Source organism: Macrotis lagotis, chromosome 1 (assembly GCF_037893015.1).
Source record: "Macrotis lagotis isolate mMagLag1 chromosome 1, bilby.v1.9.chrom.fasta, whole genome shotgun sequence".
NCBI lineage: Eukaryota > Metazoa > Chordata > Mammalia > Peramelemorphia > Peramelidae > Macrotis > Macrotis lagotis.
Window position 1 is genome coordinate 263,121,611 of NC_133658.1, and position 19,523 is coordinate 263,141,133.

Sequence of the window (19,523 nt, forward strand, 5' to 3'; positions counted from 1 at the left end):
TCAGACAAAAAATAGAAGTCAGGGAGATGGATGAATTTACAAGAAATCAGGACTCATTACTTCAAAACCAAAAAAAAAAGAAAAATTAGAAGAAAATGTGAAACATCTCATTGAAAAAAACAACTGATATGGAAAACAGATTTAGGAAAGATAATTTAAAAATGATTGGCATACCTGAAAGTCATGATCAGGAAAACAGCCTTGACATCATTTTCAAAGAATTACTACAGGAAAATTTCCCTGATATCCTAGAAGCAGAGGGTAAAATAGAAATGGAGAGAATCCACTGATCCCCCCAAGAAAGAGATCCCAAAAAACCAACCCCTAGGAATGTCAAAGCCAAGTTCCAGAACTCCCAAGTCAAAGAGAAAATATTACAAGCAGCCAGAAGGACACAATTCAAATACCATGTAGCTGCAGTCAGGATCACACAGGACTTAGCAGCAACTATATTAAAAGCTCATAGGGCTTGTAATATAATATACCAGAAGGCAAAAGAGCTTGGAATGCAACTGAGAATCAACTAACCAGCAAAGATGAATGTCCTCTTCCAGGGAAAAAGATGGACTCTCAATGAACCAGGGGAATTTCAAATATTCCTGTTGGAAGGGCCAGAGCTGAACAGAAGGTTTGATCTTCAAATACAGGACTCAGGTGAAGAAGCATAGAGATTGGAGGAGAAGGGGAAAATATGAGGGATTTAATGATGATGAACTGCATGTATTCCTGCATAGAAAAATGACACTGATAATACTCATATGAGCCTTCTCAGTTAATAGAGCAGGTAGAAGGAGCTTTTATAGTTGAAGCACAGGAGAAAGCTGAATTTGAAGATAAAATATGGTGTAAAAATGGAGTCAGTAGAAAAAAAGGGAAATGTAATGGGAGAAAGAAAAAGGGGGTGGGGGAATAGGCCAAGATATTTCATATAAGATTTTTCTTTATTACAATGAGCTATTGCAATGATATGGAAGGGGGGAAGGCAAGAGGGAAGGAGGAAATCTTCTCTCTCATCAGAGGTGGCTAGGAGAGGAAACAGCATTTATACTCAATGAGGTACAGACATCTGGAGTAAGAAGGAGGGAAGGGAAAGGGGGAAGGCAGGAGGGGTGTGAATGATGGAGGAGAGGATGGACCGTGGGGGTAGAGTGGTCAGATATAACACGTTTTCTTTTTTACTTCTTGCAAGGGGCTGGGATTGGAAGGCCTGTCCGGGACCATAGGGCCAGGTGGATGCTGGGCCTAAGGGGTGGTAGGGGGGCTCCAGGCCTCTTGGCCCCAGGGCCAGGGATCTATCTGCTGCACCACTCAGCTACCCTACAGCAGAGTCAGAGTGAAAGGAGAGAGAAAATATAGTACATGGTAGTGGAGAAATACGAAAGGAAGGAGTTGCGATCAGCAATAGCAATGGTGGAAAAATATGGAAGTAACTTTTGCAATGGACTTATCATAAAGAATCTGATCCACCAGCGACAGAGTTGTTGGTGTTGGAACAAAGAATGAAGTACATTTGTTATTATTATTATTATTATTATTATTATTATTATTATTATTATTATTATTTTGAGGGGGATGCAGGGCAAATGGGGCTGGGTGGCCTGCCTGGGGCTGCATAACAGGGTGATCGTTGGGTGTCTAAGGCTGGATTTGGACCCGGGTGCTCCTGGCTCAAGGGCCAATGCTCTCTCTGCCACCCAGCCATCCCTACTATTATTACTATTTTATTTTATTTTGGGTCTTTTTTCTTTTTTTTTTTGGTTTTTGCAGGGCAAATGGGGTTGGGGTGGCATGCATGTCACACGGCTGGGTGATTGTTGGGTGTATGGGACCGGATATGGGCTCAGGTGCTCCTGGCTCCAGGGCTGGTGCTCCGTCCATTGTGCCACCTGGCCATACCTACAATTATTATTATTTTTTAATTTTAATTTTTTTCTCTCCCCTTTACTTTATTGCTCAAGCAAGTCTATATTTTGGGGGGAGGGGTATTTTGTTTACTCTTAAACAAAAATATTTTATTAATGTATAGAAAAACATTATTTGTACAAAATAAGGATAAATAAATATTAAATATTTAAAAATGAGAATTGATCAAGTGGAAAGTAATGATTCCATAAAACATCAAGAAGCAATAAAACAAAAAACAAGGAAGGAAGGAAGGAAGGAAAGGTGAGATAGGAAAAACAACTAGCCTGAAAAATATATTGAGAAGAGAGAATTTAAGTATTAGGAGATTACATGAAATCCATGATAAAAAAAAAAGGAGCTTGTATGTATTTCTAGAAATTTTAAAGGAAATCTAATGTGATGTCTTAGAATCAGAAGGGTAAAATAGAAATTGCAAGAATTTTCCAATTACCTCCTGAAAGAAATCCTAAAATTAAACTCCCAGGAGTATTATAACAAAATCCCATAGTTTTCAGGTCAAAGATAAAATGCTACAAGCAGCCAGAAAGAATTAATAAGTAATTCAAATACTGTGAAGCCACAATCAGGATTATACAAGACTGATCAACTACCACTAGGAAAATGCAAAGAGCCTAGAATATATTCCAAAAACCAAAGGAGCTGCAACCAAGAATAACCTACTCAAAAAAACTGAGTATAATCCTACTGGGGGAAAGAGGACTTTCAAACATTCCTGATGAAATAACTAGAACTAAATAGAAAATCTGATATTCAAACACAAGACTGAAGAGAAATATGAAAATGTAAACATGACTGAGAAATAAAAAAGAATTTATCAAAGCTAAACTATTACATGCTTTTTGGAGGAAATAATACATATGTATGCATGCATACATACATACATATATATGTATGTATGTACATATGTATAACTCCTAAGAACTTTATCAGCATTAGAACAGTTAGAAAGAGTCTACTTAGACAGAGGGCATGAATATGAGTTCCATCATGTTGGGATGATCTTAAAAGAAAAAAAGAAAAATGAGAAAGAGTGGTGCATTGAGAGAAGGAAGAAAAGAGAGGAAGATTGAGGAATTTATTTTCATTTATAAAAGGCATACAAGGAAGGATTTTTACAGTGCAGGGGGAAATGGTGAGGGAGAGAAGTAGGCAATACTTGAAGTTTATCTTAACTGTTCAAGGAAATAAGAATACACACACACACACATAAACACATATATATGTTTATCTATCTATACACACAGTTATGAAAGTTATCTTTTCTCAACAAGGAAATAATAGGGGAAGGGGCTAAGACAAGACAGGGAGAAGGGGTAAGGATAAGAAGGTAGATTAAAGGAGGCAGTAGTGAGAAGCAAAACAGACTTTTAAGGAGGGAATAGAGTAAAAAAGAGAGAAAAGAATAAATAAAATAAGGCAGAGAAAAATATACTACTAGCAGTCATACCTGAAACTATCAATGGGATGGGCTCAGCCATAAAATGGAAGAAGCTAGCAAAATGTATTAGAACCCAAAATTCAAAAATGGATGCTTACCAGAGACTCATTTAAAATACATATATAAGGGCGGCTAAGCGGATAGAGCACTGGCCCTGGAGTCAGGAGTACCTGAGTTCAAATCCAGCCTCAAACTTAATAATTACCTAGCTGTGTGGCCTTGGGCAAGCCACTTAACCTCATTGCCTTACAAAAACTTAATAAAATAAAATAAAATACACATATAAAGAGTTAAACTAAAGGGTATATTAAATTCCAGCTGCCGTAAAAAAAAAAAATAGGAGCAGCAATCAATATTCTCAGCTAAAGCTAAAGCAAAAATAGATCTAATTAAAAGAAATAATCAAAGGAATAACCACTTTGCTTTTAAACAAATATAATAACGAATTAATATCAGTATTAAACAAATATATGTGTAGAATCTAAATTCTCGAAGAAAGTGTTAAATGAATTATAGAAGAAAACAGAAAAATTACACAAACTAAGGGCTTCCATTTAGTTCTCTTTGATTTAGATAAATATAAGCATAATAAACAAAAAAATTGAAAATAATTTTAGAAAAGCTAAATATAATAGGCTTCTAGAAAATATGAAATGGAAATAGAAAGAAATATAACTTTTTCTCAGAGCTTTAAAATCTCACAAAAAATTTAGACAATAGAAATATTAAATGCAGCCTTGTCAGAAATGATGTAGTAAAAATCAAATTCAATACAAGACCTTTGGCATAGATCAAAAATTAAATGGAAATTAAATAAGATAATCCTAAAAAATAAGAAATCAAAAAACAAATCATAGATATAATCAATGATTTCATTAAAGATAAAGACAACAAAGGGATGCAGCCAAAACAATACTTAGGGATAATTTAAAACCACTAAATGCATACATCAATAAGTGAGAGAAAGAATAAATCGATGAAATGGGCTCACAACTAAAAGAAAACAAGGAAAAAGTGAATTAAAACTCCCTAGTTGAATATCAAACTAGAAAATGCTAAAAAAGAGAGAGAGTAATAAAAGTAAAAGTAAAAGTAAAATTCATTGAACTAATAAAGAAAACTAGGAGCTGGTTTTATGGGGAGGAAATAATTAAATAATTAAACCATTGACTGATTTGGTGTTTTGGAAGGATAAAATCAAAATATTGGTATTAAAAATGAAAAGGGTTGCTGCATGCCTACTGAAGATATAATTAAAGCAATGAATAGGAGCTATTTTGCCCAATTTTATGCCAATAAAACTGATCATTCTAAATGAAGTGAATAAAAAATAAATTACCTAGATTAAAAAAAGAAAATAAAATTTAAATAATGTTCTTGGAAAAATTAATTCAATTAGCCAAAAATTAGTTACAACCACCCCCCCCCAAAAAAAGCACAGGATAAGATGGCTTTTATAGGCAAATTCTACCAAATATTCTTTAAATCAATTTAATATTATGTATATACTATTTGAAAAAATTGACAAAGAAGGTGTCCTACCAAATTCCTTCTATGACAGAAATATAATTTTGTTATTTAAACTAGGGAGAGTAAAAGCAGACCAAAAAACCTATATACTAATTTCCCTGATAAATATTTATGTAAAATTTTAAATTAAAATACTAGCACAATCATTAGAGCAATATACCATAAAGATTATAACTCTGACCAGGAATGTAGGGGCTACTTCAATGTTGAAAAAATTATGAGCATAATTGATCATATCAATAACTAAAACAGTAATCATATAATTATATCAATAAATAAAGAAAAAGCTTTTGTTAGAATACAATCTCTATTCCTATTAAAAACACTAGAAAACAAAGGAATAAATGGATCCCTTCTTAAAATGATTAATATCTATCTAAAATCAAGAACATTATCAATAATGAAAATAAACTAGACTTAAATAAGATCAGGGTGAAACAAAAATGTCCATTATCATCATTATTATTCCAGATTGCAATAGAAAGCTAGTTGTAACACTACAAAACAGAAATTGAAGGAATGAGCATAGGCAACAGAAAAGCAAAACTATCACTTTTGTAGATGATATGACAGTATAGAGAACTCTAGAGAATCAACTAAAAATCTAGCTAAAACAATTAACAAGTTGAGCATAGTTTCAGCATTTAAAATTCCCCTCCCCCAAATCATCAACATTTTTTTACATTACCAACAGGAAAAGATAGAGAAATTCCAATTAACATAACTATAGACAATATAAAATACTTCAGAGTCCACCTAAAAAGACACACAGGAACTGAATGAACAAAATTTACAAAACTTCTCTCCACACAAATAAAGGCAAATCTATAGAGTACTGACCCTGGAGCCAGGAGAACCTTGAGTTCAAATGTGACCTCAGATGCTTGATACTTATTAGCTGTATGACTTTGGACAAATCACTTAACCCCATTACCTTAAAAAACCAAAAATAAAAATCTTAAGTCAGTAATTAGAGAAATATTTATTATTTATGCTAGACTGAGTTGATATAATAAAAATACTATATTACCTAAATTAATTTATTAATTCAGTGTCATACCAATCAAACTACTAAAGAATTGTTTTATAGAGCTCAAAAAAATACGTAAGAAAATTCATCTGGAGGAGGTCAAGACCAATCAAAGGAATCAATTCACAAAAAAAAAAGTGAAGGAGGAGGAAGTATTAGCAGTACTAGTTCTCACACTTTATTACAAAATAGTACCATCAAATTATTTGGTTCTGAATAAGAAAGTGATTGGATTAGTGGAATAGATTAGATATACAATATACAGAAGCTAATGAGCAATATACAGAAGCCTAGTGCTTGATAAACCTTTAAGATCCCAGGTATTGGGGAAAAAACTATTTAACAAAACTACTGAGATAACTGGAAAGTTATCTGACAGAAAACAAAGCACAATATATAAAGATAAGTTCAGAATGGTTACAAGATTTAGAAATAAAAAAAAATTTACAACAAATTTTTCTGGTAAAGTTCTCAAATATAGAGAATTGAACCAAATTTATAAAAATAGGAGTCAATTCCAATTGATAAATGATAAAAGGATATGAAAAGGCTGTTTTCAGAGGAAGAAATCAAAGTTACCATTTGTCACATGAAAAAATATTCTAAATCACTAATAACTAGAGAAATGCAAATTACAACAACTTTGAGAGCTCACCTTCCATCTATCAGATTGGCTAATACGGCAAAAAAGGAAAATGACAAATGCTGGAGGGGATGTGGGAAGGTACACACTTTGCTGATGAAGCTGTGAAATAGTTTATTTAACCAAGAGCTAGTGTACATAGTGGAATAAACAGAGACATTTCCTAAAAGAAGGAAAAGAAAGTATATTGCTTATTATCACTATTATTTGTTAAAGTACTAAAAATGCTAGGTAGTAAGAAAAAGAAATTGAAGAAATGAGCATGAGAAAAAAAGAAATAAACATCACTTTTTAGATGACATGATATTTTTGCCTAGAAACTCTAAAGATTAAATTTAATTAAAAACTAATTGAAACAATAGCTAAAGTAAATTTGTAAGATATAAAAATAAATGTACACCAATTTTCAACATCTTTGTATATTACCAACAAAATCCAGGAGATATAGAAAGAGAAATGCTATTTAAATTAACAATGGAATATATAAAATATTTAGATATTTATCTACCAAGAGACACAAGACCTATTTGAGTACAACTACAAACTACTCTTTTTTGTAAATATAGAACTAAACAATTGGATAAATATTAATTCTTAATGAGAAAGTCAAGCAAATATAATCCAATGATTCCAGTTACTGGGGTAAAAACTCAATGCTCAACAAAAAGTTCTGGGAAAACTGAACAGCAGTTAGGCAGAAACTGGGGTGGGCTAATATGTGACACTATTTCCCAAGGTAAGTTCAAATCATAAGATTGAACTTTAAAAGAATACTAAGTAAACAATTTAAAGGACTAAAAAGGAAATCACCTTCATTCTTTTGTATCTGTGGATGAAGAAGAGTTCATGACCAAAACAAGGAATAGAGGGGATCACAAAAAATAAAGTGGACAATTTTGATTGTAAAAAGTTAGCTTTTTTGCACAAATAAAAGCAATGCTGGAAGGGGAAAAAATCTTTGCATCATTTCTCTGACAAAGATTTCCTTTCCAAGACATATAAGGAAATTGATTGAAATTTTTAAGTATAAGAGCAATTCCCCCATTAATAACTGATTGAAAGTTATGAATAAGACAATTTTCATTGGAAAAAATCCAAATTATCAAAAGCTACATGAAAAATTTCTTCAAAAAACTATTAGAGAAAACTAATAATTAGAGAAATGGAAATTAAAACTTTGAAGTTCTGCCTCGCATCAATCAGAATGGTAAAGCTGACAAAAAAGAAGACATACTGGCACGGCTGTGAGGGGTAAAAAGCATATCAATGCACTATTAGTAGAGCTGTGAATTGATCTAACCATTCAGGAAAGCAATTTGTAAATATCATTAATTATTAAAGGTATTAATCTGTGCATACTCTTTGACCCATTATTTACCTTAGACCTATTCACCAAAGGGAAAGGGAAAGGACTCAAATATACAAAAACTCTTACATCATCTCTTTTTGAGGAGGTAAAGAACTGGAATATAAGTGAGTTCGTAGGACAGTAAGATTTGTTGCACATCAGGAGCACTACTAGTTCTTTGACATTGGGTGCCAAAAAACTCCTAAATCCACTTGAAAATGTGTTTTATCTTCTTATTGCTTCCATAACCAATATTGAGCATCAATATCTAGTCCTTGAATCAGATTTGTACTCTTGTAGTCTATACCTCTTGGTTTATGTCAGATTTTCTTGTTCTTGGCATATATGTCTGATTTGTGATTGAAGAACTTTTTGATTCTCCTTCTTGACAATTTTAGACTTCACAAGGGGTCTGAGGGCAGGCATGATGTCAACAAAGAGATGGTGATCTCTTCACCAGAAGTGCCAAGGAAAAGAGAGAAGGAAATACTGAGTTCAGAAATTATGAGCTGACTTAAGGGTCAGTTAAAGACCAGTCGGGGGTCCAGAATAAATTGAACATTCTTCAGTGGGTCCCAAAAATAGAAGCCACCAGGTTGACTAGGGAGGGGTGAATATGATCAAGTCAGATACAGACAAAACTCTCATACTGATCAGTAGTGATGGCTGGTTCTTGTCCTTTGTTATTGAAGAATACCAAAATGGCATCACTATATTAGGGATGAGTTACAAGATGCCCTACTATGACCAATCAGACCAATGCAATTTCGGAATGCCCTACCACAGATAGGTCACAGATTGTCCATGTGAATACTTGGGGTATCTACTCTAAACTTGCATATCTCATGTTTCCTTTGAGCTGCTTCAATTCTGTCTTGCTCATACAATGCAACACCCTCTCTAATGAGGAAATGCAATGCTGGGCAGTCCTGTGCCAGTGTCTTTCATGCTGCATAAAGTTCTTAAGAGAGTCCTGCAGAGTGTCCTGGTACCATTTCTTCTGAACACCTTGTGAGTGTTTGCCCTATTTGAGTTCTCCATAAAATCATCTGTTTTGGCACTTGTACACCTAGCCTTCAAATAACATGGCTAACCTATTGTAGTTGTACTCTCTGTAGTAATGTTGGAATGCTTGATTGGTTCTTGTCCTTTGTTATTGAAGAAGACCAAAATGACAATAGTATATTTGAAACAAATTGTGTGTGTCCAACTCTGGCTAATCAGACCAATATGAGCCCAGAATGCTCTACCACAAGTTAGGCACAAATAGCACATATGAACACCTGAGGTAGGGACTCTAAATATATATAAATATATAAATAATATATATAAATAAATATATATAAATATATATAATATATAATAAATATAATATATATATATATATATATATATATATATATATATATATATCATGTTTCCTTTGAGCTACTTCAATTCTACCTTCCTCCTAGAGTGAATTGATGAGGGCATGCCATGCTGGGCTATCCTGTGCCAGTGTGTCCCATGCTGTACAATCAATTCTTAAGTTCTTCAATGAGACCTTCAGGGTGTCTCATTATCACTTCTTCTGACCCCTATGAGAGTTCTCCATAAAAGTTTTTTTAGCAAGCATGTATCTGGCACTGTAAAACATGACCAGCCCATGATAATTATACTCTCTGTAGTAATGTTGGAATGCTGAGCAGTTTAGCTTGAGAAAGGACCTCAGTGTCCAGTATCTTCACTTGCCAGGTGATCTTCAGAATCTTCCTAAGAGAACTTAAATGGAAGAGATTAAGTTTCCTGACATGGAGCTGGTAGCCTGTACAGGTTTTACACAATGAGATCAGCACCACAATTCTGTAGACCTTTAATTTGGTAGTTAGTCTAATACCTCTTCTCTCCCACACTTTCTTTTGAAGTCTCCCATATATTGAACTAGTTCAGGTAATATGTGTGTCAATCTCCTTATCAATGTGTAATTCCATTGAAAGTACACTGAAAAGGAAAGTGAACTTGTCCACAGCATTTGAAACATCTTCATTTGCTTGATGGTTTCACTTATGGATGGTGTGGTGCTGGCTGATGGAACAACTGTGTTTTCTTGGTGTTAATTGTTAGGCCAAAATTAATACAAGCAGCAGAGAATCGATCCATACTTTATTGAATCTCAGCTTCAGAGGCTGCATTGCTGCACAATCATCTGCAAACAGAAGACCATGCACTAACACTCCTCCATTTTGATCTTGACTTATAGCCTTTTCAAGTTGAAGAATTTACCTGCAGTGCAGTAGCTGACCTTGAAGCCATGATCATCCTCAGCAAAGGTATTTGATAACATGACTGAAAAATCATGCCAAAAAAGCAGAGAGTAAGAACACAGCCCTCATTTGGTGACCAGAAAATCATGAGAGCCCATTGTCCAAAATTGGGACAAGCATGTTGTCATGAAATTGATGTACAATATTGATGAACTTCTTCAAGCAAGCAAATTTTGACATAATTTTCTGTAAGTCCTCATGACTGATGGTATCAAATAGAAGGTTTATAAGTGGATTTTGTATTTCCACATATATGTGCCAGATAGGGATACCAAGTCTCAAAAAAAGTACTAAGAGATGGTTTTTAAAAAAAAAACTTGAAAGAATCTATATGAATGGATGTAGTTAAGCAAAAGTGAACAATTTGTACACTAAAAATAAACAATTATGAAAGACTTAAGAACTCTTATCACTGAAATGATTTAGTCACAATTTAACAGGCCTGACAGATGACAGACCCAATAGGCATATAGGGATATATATTTTTGAGCATGTCTCATGTAGCAATTGTTTTTGCTTGACTGCATATTTTTTCAAAGGTTTTGTCTTCTTTCTCAATAGTGTTGGAGAATAAGGAAAGGAGAGAAAATAAATATTTGTTAATCAAAAATAAAATTTTTTTAAAGTTTAGGGTCCCTTTTCCTATAAATTATATGAAACAAATGAACTATCAGGTTAACATTTATGCCTCCATTTTCACCAATATGCAAAGCCCCCACCAAAGCTAGGGATAGAAAAATTCTATCTGAAAGTAGATTTCAGGTGTGTCTATATTCCATTATTTTAAAAAAAAGTTGCAAAGAATTATTTTTAAATGCAATTTTAAAATTGACAGTAAATATCAGGATACTACTTAATGTGTTATTTAATAAAAACTGAATGATGAGGAAATTCTGGGGCAGAACCAAGATGGCAGTGCAAAACTGGCATGCTCTCAGAACTTTTCCCTACACAACTTTAAATGAAGCTTCTACACAGAAATTAAAGCTATAGATCCCACCAAAAAAAAAAGAGAAAAACAAGTTCTCAAGCTATTGTGGAGGATCTTCACTAAAAGTCTGTCTCTTCAGGGATAAAGGTTCACTGCAGGTGGGAGATCAGGAAAGTCAGTGAGCGGCTCTTAGCCACAGCACAGCCCAGGTCTCAGTTCTGCTGGATAATAGATCACTAGAAAGGGACCCAATCCCAGAGTCCATGCCCTTGGAACACTGGCACAACAGTCAGGAATGGATTGGGAATAAACCATTGCATAGTTAAAGCCTGGTCTAAAGGAGAAAACAAATCTCTACATAGACAATGGCTGGACTCCATAAGCAACACCTTGGCAAGCAATAAGCTAGGGACCAGATGCCAGCCCCAGGACAACTAACAAAGTAAGCAAAAAAAATACCAAAAAGAGTTCTGACCATATAGAAAGCTACCATTCAGATAGGGATGATAAAAATGCAATGAAGAAGAAAGCAGTGACAAATGTGATCTGTCAAGCCTCAAAGGAGTTTATGAATTGAACTCAAATTCAAAACCTCATGGAAGAACTTAAAAAGTATCTTAAAAATCAAAGAAGAAGAAAAATGGAAAAAGAAATTAGAGCCATGCAGGAGAATTATGAAAAATTGACTGAAGAAAACAACTCCCTTTTTTTTTTGGTGACTTGCTCAAGGTCACACTACTAAGTGTCTGAGGCCTGATTTGAACTTGCATCCTCCCGACTCCAGAGCTGGTGCTCTATGCACTGTGCCACCTAGCTGCCCCAATCAACTACTTTAAAAGTAAAAATGGGGGGCAGCTAGGTGGCGCAGTAGGGGGCGGCTAGGTGGTGCAGTGGATAGAGCACCAGCCTTGGAGTGAGGAGTACCTGAGTTCAAATCCGGCCTCAGACACTTAATAATTACCTAGCTGTGTGGCCTTGGGCAAGCCACTTAACCCCTTTGCCTTGAAAAAAAAAAGTAAAAATGACCAACTGATAAAAGAATGCAACTCATCAAAATGTAAGTTAACTAACTTCTAAAGGAAATACAAAAGCTAACTGAAAAAAATAAAATAAAATCCTAAAAATAGAATTGGACAAATGAAAACTAATGACTCTATGAGACACCAGGACTCCATCAAACAAAATCAAAAGGCTGTAAAAAAAAAAATGAAAATGTAAAATGACTTTTAGGAAAAACAAATTACCTGGAAATAGATCCTGAAGAGATAATTTATGAATTATTGGTCTACTCAAAGACCTAGATCAGAAAATGAGCTTGGAAAATATCTTTCAGGAAACTGTCATTGAAAATTGCCATACTATCCTAGATAAAAAAGTCAAAATGCCATTGAAAGAATACACAGAACACCTCCAGAAAGAGATTCCAGAATAAATTCAAGAATTCTCAACTAAAGGAAAAAATACTGCAAAACTACCAAAGGGAAGCAATTTAAATACAAGGAACACAATCATAATTACCTAGAACTTATCAGCCTCAACATTAAAGAATCAGAGGGCCTGGAATATGATATTCCAAAGGCAAAGGACCTTGGAGTACAATCAAGAATTAACTATCAGGGTGGCTAGGTGGCGTAGTGGATAAAGCACTGGGCCTGGAGTCAGGAGTACCTGGAGTTCAAATCTGGTCTCAGACACTTAATAATTACCTAGCTGTGTGTGGCCTTGGGCAAGCCACTTAATCCCATTTACCTTGCAAAAACCTTAAAAAAAAAAAAATTAACTAGCCTAAAAAATTCAGCAAAATCTGTCAGGGAAAAGATAGATTCTCAATGAAATAGAGGACTTCTAAAATTTTCTGAGAAAAAGACCAGAATTGAACAGAAAATTCAATCTGCAAAAACAAGATTCAAGAAATGCAGAAAAAGGTAAACAGAAAGGGGAAAAACACTAGTCAAGAATATGAAACTGTATACATCCCTACAATGGAAGGTAACATATGTAACTTTTGAGAAATGTATTACCTTTAGGATAGTTAAAAAAATACTAAGAGAGAGATTATGAGTATAGGATGACCACAGAAGTATTGAGCCTTTAGACAATACCTCAACTAATGAGATTCAATAATAGTTGAAGGAATTCTGCTTAGAGGATAAAGGTATAAATGAGAAATGAAGCAATACTGATTTTTGGGGTGGTATTTCTTGTTGAGAGAGAGGACAGGAGAGCACTTAGAGCATCCATACACAATTAAATCATGAAGTGATTTTACTTTACTAAATACTTTAACTGAGCAGGGTTGTAGTACAATAGGGGCCAAGGGTGAAAGTACACTTAGAAGTGTTGAACATAAATATACCAGGAAGAATCTTGCCTTATTCCAAACTTTAATTAACAAGTATTATAAGGCTATATTTGGAATACTATAGAGCCAGAGGGAGTGTGCCCAATACTTTAGTTAAGGAGGGTTGTAATGCTATGATTGGAGTGCTATAGGGACAGAAGGAGAAATTGTGCCCAATACTTTGGTTGGGGAGGGTTATAGTACTAGGGTTGGAAGGCTAAAGGGACAGAGGGAGAGAGTGTACCTGATATTTTGGTTGGGAAGGGTTGTAGCATTAGGGTTGGAATATTATAGGAATGGAATGATAGAGTGTACTTAGAGGGACTGGGCATAAAAAAATCATGAAGCAATCTTGCTTTGCTTGATGCTTTGACTACAATTGGAGGGAATATGTTGGAAGGGGTATAAATGGTTCATGAAATGATTTGACTTTACATGATGCTTTGGCTCATGAAGACTGTGTATCCATGTAGGGTACTTGAGAAGAAGTATTTTGAATTGATTAATTTGCTGTGATTTATGACTCAAGAAGTCTCATGTCTAATGGGACAGAAGAGGGGAGGTATTTAGATAGTGATTATGAGGCAATGTTGCATGTTAATCAATCAAGTAATCAATCAATCAACCAATCAACCCTTCTGAAAGGAACAGATAAAAGGAATATTTTTTGTAGGTACAAGACAGGGTTAAAACAATAAAGACATGAAAAAAAGGATTATACTTGGAGTTGGCTAGCATTAGAGGACAATATCACATGAAGAGGGACAAAGACCTATTACAGTAGAGGGAAAGAATGGAGGGTGTGAACATAGAATAAATCCTACTCAACAGATTTAGGAATGAAGAGATTGATGAAAGAGGAAGAAGAGACTGATAAAAGGGAAGATGAAAGTAAAAGTAAAGTTAAAGTTAAAATTAAAAAGAAAAGTTAAAGGAGAAAAGAAGCAAAACATTGGTGAGGAGGGATAAGAGGAAAGGAAAGAGAAAAATATAATGGGAAAAGACACCTTGAGGGAAATACAGAATTAGTCATCTTAACTATAACTGTGAATGGGATGAACTCCCCCCCGCCAAAAAAAAGGAAGAAGAAAGCAGATTGGATTAAAAACTAGAATCCTACAACATGTTGTTTACAAAAAATACTTTTGATGCAGAGAGGTACACTCAGGGTAAAGGTAAAACACTGGAGAAAAACATATTATGTTCCAGCAAAAGTAAAAAAATCAGGGGTAGAAATCCTGATCTCAGATAAAGCAAAAGCAAAAATAGATCTCATTAAAAGGGATTAGGAAGGAAACTACATCTTCTTAAAAGAAATCACAGGCAATAAAAGTTTATTATTATTATTAAACACATATTTACCAAGTAATATAGCATCCAAAATCTTAGAGGAAAAGTTAAACAAACGGAGTCATAGAAAGCAAAACTACAATAGTTGGGTCTTCAACTTCTCTCTAGCAGAATTAGATAAATTTAACTACAAAATAAGCAAGAATGAAGTTAAGAAGATAAATAGTACCTTAGAAAACTTAAATATGATAGACCTCTGAGGAAAACTGAATGGGGATATAAAGGAATATATTTTCTCTGCAGTACATGGCACCTATACTAAAATTGATCATGAACTTGGACATAAAAATCTTACAGTCAAATGCAGACAGGAAAAAAATAAATGCATGTTTTTCAGATCATGATGCAATAAAAAATTACATATAACAAAGTCATAGAAGGATAGATCAAAAATTAATTGGAAACTAAATAACCTAAAATAAAGGATGAGTGAATCAAACAACAAATCAGAAAGATCCAAGAAAATGACAACAAAGAGACATCATACCAAAATTTACTGGATGCAGCCAAAGCAGTTTTTAGGGAAAAATTTTATATCTCTAATTTCTTATATGAATAAAATAGAGAAAGAGAAGATCAATGAATTGAGTGTGCAGCTAAAAAAGCTAGAGAAGAAACAAGGTAAAAATCCCCAATTAAATACCAAATTAGAAATTCTGAAAATCAAAGGAGAAATTAATTCAAATTGAAGGCAAGAAAACCATTGTTCTAAATAAAACTGAGTTGGTTTTATAAAAAAAAATAAAATCAATAAACCTTTGATTAATCTGATTTTAAAAAAGAAGAAAATCAAATTATCAATCAAAAATGAAAAGTATGAATTCACTACCAATGAGAAGGACATTAAAGAGAAATTTATTCAATTATATGCCAATAAATTTAACAATCTGAGTGAAACAGATAAATATTTACAAAAATATAAACTACCCAAACTAACAAAGGATGAAATAAAATAGTTAAATAATCTCATTTCAGAAAAATAAATTAAGGAAACCATCAACAAACTCCAGACCCAGATGGATTTACAAGTGAATTCCACCAAATTTTCAAGGAACAATTAATTCCAATTCTACATAAACTATTATAAAAAATAGGAGGAGTTCTGCCAAATTCCTTTTATGACAGGTAGGGTATTGATACCTAAAACAGGAAGAACCAAACAATGAAAATTAAAGACCAATCTCTCCCTAATGAACATTAAAGCAAAAATCTTAAATAAAATTTTAGCAAAGAGATTACAGCAAATTATTACTAGGATTATAAACCATGATCAGGATTTATATCAGGTAGGTAAGAATGGTTCAATATTAGAAAAACACTCAACATAATTAATGATATCAATAACAAAATCAACAGAAATCATATGATTGTCTTAATAGATACTGAAAAAAGTCTTTGACAACTATTAATCAGAGAGTATAGGAATAATTGGAAGTTTCCTTAAAATGATAAATATCTATCTAAAACTATCATCAACAAACATTATATGTAATGGGGATAAATTGGGAGAATTTCCAATAAGATCAGGGGTGAAACAAGGATGCCCATCTTCACCATTATTATTCAATATTGTATTAGAAGTGTTAACTTTAACAATAAGAGAAGAAAAATAAATTGAAAGAATTAGAATTGGCAATGAGGAAGCAAGACTTTCACTCTTCACAGACAACATAATGGTATACTTAGAGAACCCTGAAAAATCAATTTAAAAACTATTTGAAACAATTAACAACTTCAGCAAAGTAGAAGGATATAAAATAAACCAGGATATAAAAATAAATTATCAGCATTTCTATATATGAATAACAAAAGACCAAGAGCAAAAAATAGAGAAATTCTATTTAAAGTAACTGTAGACAACATAAAATGCTGGGAATCTGCCTCCCAAGACAAATCCAGAGACTATATGAACACAATTAAAAAAATACTTTTCATGCAAAGTCAAATCTAAATGATTATGAAAATGTCAATCGCTCATGATTAGGTTAAGTCAATATAATAAAAATGACAATTCTACATAAATTAAATTATCTATTCAATACCCTACCAATTAAACTACCAAAAACTATTCTAAAGAGTTAGAAAAAATAGTAACAAAATTCATCTGAAGCAACAGAAGCGTAAGCACATCAAGGGAACTGATGGAAAAAAGAATTCAAAGGAAGGTGGCCTAGCTGTACCAGATCTAAAATTATACTATAAAGCAGCAGTTATCAAAACTGTCTGGTACTGGCTAAGAAATAGAGTAATGGACAAGTGGATTAGAATAGGTACAAAAGAAACAGCAATAAATGCCTATAGTATTCTACTGTTTCACAGACCCAAAGACATTAGTTTCTGGGATAAGAACTCACTATTCCACAAAAACTGTTGGGGAAACTGGGAAAACACTATGGCAAAAACTAGGCTTAGATCTACATTTCATACTGTATACCAAAATAAAGTCAAAGTGGGTATAAGATATATACATAAAGGATGATAGCATAGATCAATTGATAGATCAAGAAATACTGTCAGATCTGTGGAAAAGTGAGGAATTTATGATCAAAAAAAGAAATAGAGAGCATTATAAATTACAAAATGGATGATTTTTTACCATACTAAATTTAAAAGTTTTGGCACTAATAAAACTAATGCAGCCAAGATTAGAAAGAAAACAGAAAGCTGGGAAACAATTTTCACAGCTAATATTTCTGATAAAGGTCTCATTTCTAAAATATATGCAGAATTGAATCAAAATTATAAGATGATGTATCATTCTCCAATTGTTAAATGGTCAAAGGATATGAACAGGCACTTATCAGGTGAAGAAACTAAAACCATATATTATTATGTAGAATAATGCTCCAAATCATTACTGATTAGAGAAATGCAAATCAAAGCAACTATGAAGTACTATACCTCATACATATCAGATTGGCTAAAATGACAAAAAGGAAAATGATCAGTGTTGGAGAGGATGTGGGAAAATTGGGATATTAATGCATTGTTGGTGTGAATCAGTTGTGGGCTGATCCAGCCATTCTGGAGAGCAATCTGGAACTATACCCAAAAAAGCAATAAAAACTGATCACACCTTTGACCCAGGAATACCAAAAGAATTCATGAAAAGTAGCAAAAGTTCCACAAATTCAAAAATATTTATAGCAGCTTTTTTTGTAGTGGCAAAGAATTAGAAATTGAGGGGATACCCATCAATTGAGGAATGTTTGAATACGTTATGGTATATGAATGTTATGGGGTACTATTGTTCTATAAGAAACCATGAATGATTGGACTTTAGATAAGCATGGAAAGAATTACATGAACTGATGCTGAAGGAAAGGAGCAGAACCAAGAGAACAGTGTACACCTTTACAACAATATTGTGAGTTGATCAACTATGATGGATGCAGCTCCTCTCAGCAGTTTAGAGATCTAGGACAACTCTGGGAGACCTGTTATGGATAATGCCATCCACATCCAGTGGAAAAACAACCCCCCCCACACACAGAATATGAATATATACCATGTTCTCTTTTTTAAAACTTCTCTTATGTTTTTCCATCCTATCTCACAGTTTATTTTTTTTTCTTAGTCCTAATTTCTCTTATACAAACTGACAAATATGTAAATATGTTAAACACAAATATACAACTTTTACCAGATTGTTCACCAACAAGGATGGGAGGAGGGAAGGGAGGGTGGTAGAAAAATATGTAACTTTTAAATTTGAAAACAAATAAATGTTGAAACACTACCATAGCATGTTACTGAAAAATAAAATATCAATAAAAAAGAAAAAACTGAATGACGAAGTGCTACTACTGTGAATGAATCAATATATTTTAGTTTCAGAATAAACTATAGCTAAAGTTTTTAAGCACATATTGGGGTGTGGTTGTGGTTCATATGGAGTTTATGGGTCTGTTTGAATATGACTCACAGAGAGGGATGAAGAGTGACTCTAGAATCTCCTCCACTCAAGACACTTTGAATCTTTCCAGGAGGAGAAGCAAAGGATTGGTGCCAGAGGTGGACCACTCCCCTCTCCTTAAAGAAAAAGCATTAACTAGAAATACTTGCGTTCTCTAAATAATGTTAGACTAAAGAAAATAATTAAATTCAATCTGCATTGCTGATTGTTATTCCTTAACAGAGAAAGAGTGCCCCAAACTACATATCAAAGGTTTGACTATCTTCCCACTAAGTGCCAAATCCACCATAGTGAATAGGAAATAAATTCACTTATCCAAATTGATAGCAAACAGAAATCAGAAAAGATGAGAAAATATACGGATGAGAAAATAAATATACTGGACTAAGAAGTGTCAAATACATCCCAGGACCCAACCATAAAATTCCTGAGTGGAGCCAAACAAGATTAAAATCTAATTGAGAAATGTTTAGCAAAATAAATGAAAATACAACATGATGATTTTCTATGTCAATGTATAACTACAAGAATGTTCCTATTTGAAACCACTTTACCAGACAATACACAGAGTAAATGAGCCCTTCCATTGAAAGGGAGAGTCCCTAGAGTAGAAAACTGAGATAAGAGACATGATTGAGTTGCTGATCTTCTACACATCAGCTTCTTCAAAGAACCTTTCTCTCCCTTCAGAAATTTCTCCCTGAAAAAAAAATCTTTCTCAAAGCTGGAAGCCATAAGACCCTGCAGGATCTTTCTTCTTCCAAGCT

General features: G+C 33.5%; 1 protein-coding gene across 1 annotated transcript in view; it reads right to left on the reverse strand.

Moving 5' to 3' along the window:
- Window positions 1-19,523, reverse strand: part of ANKRD60 (ankyrin repeat domain 60) — a 56,242-nt gene that overhangs the window by 13,920 nt on the left and 22,799 nt on the right. The window lies entirely within an intron of this gene.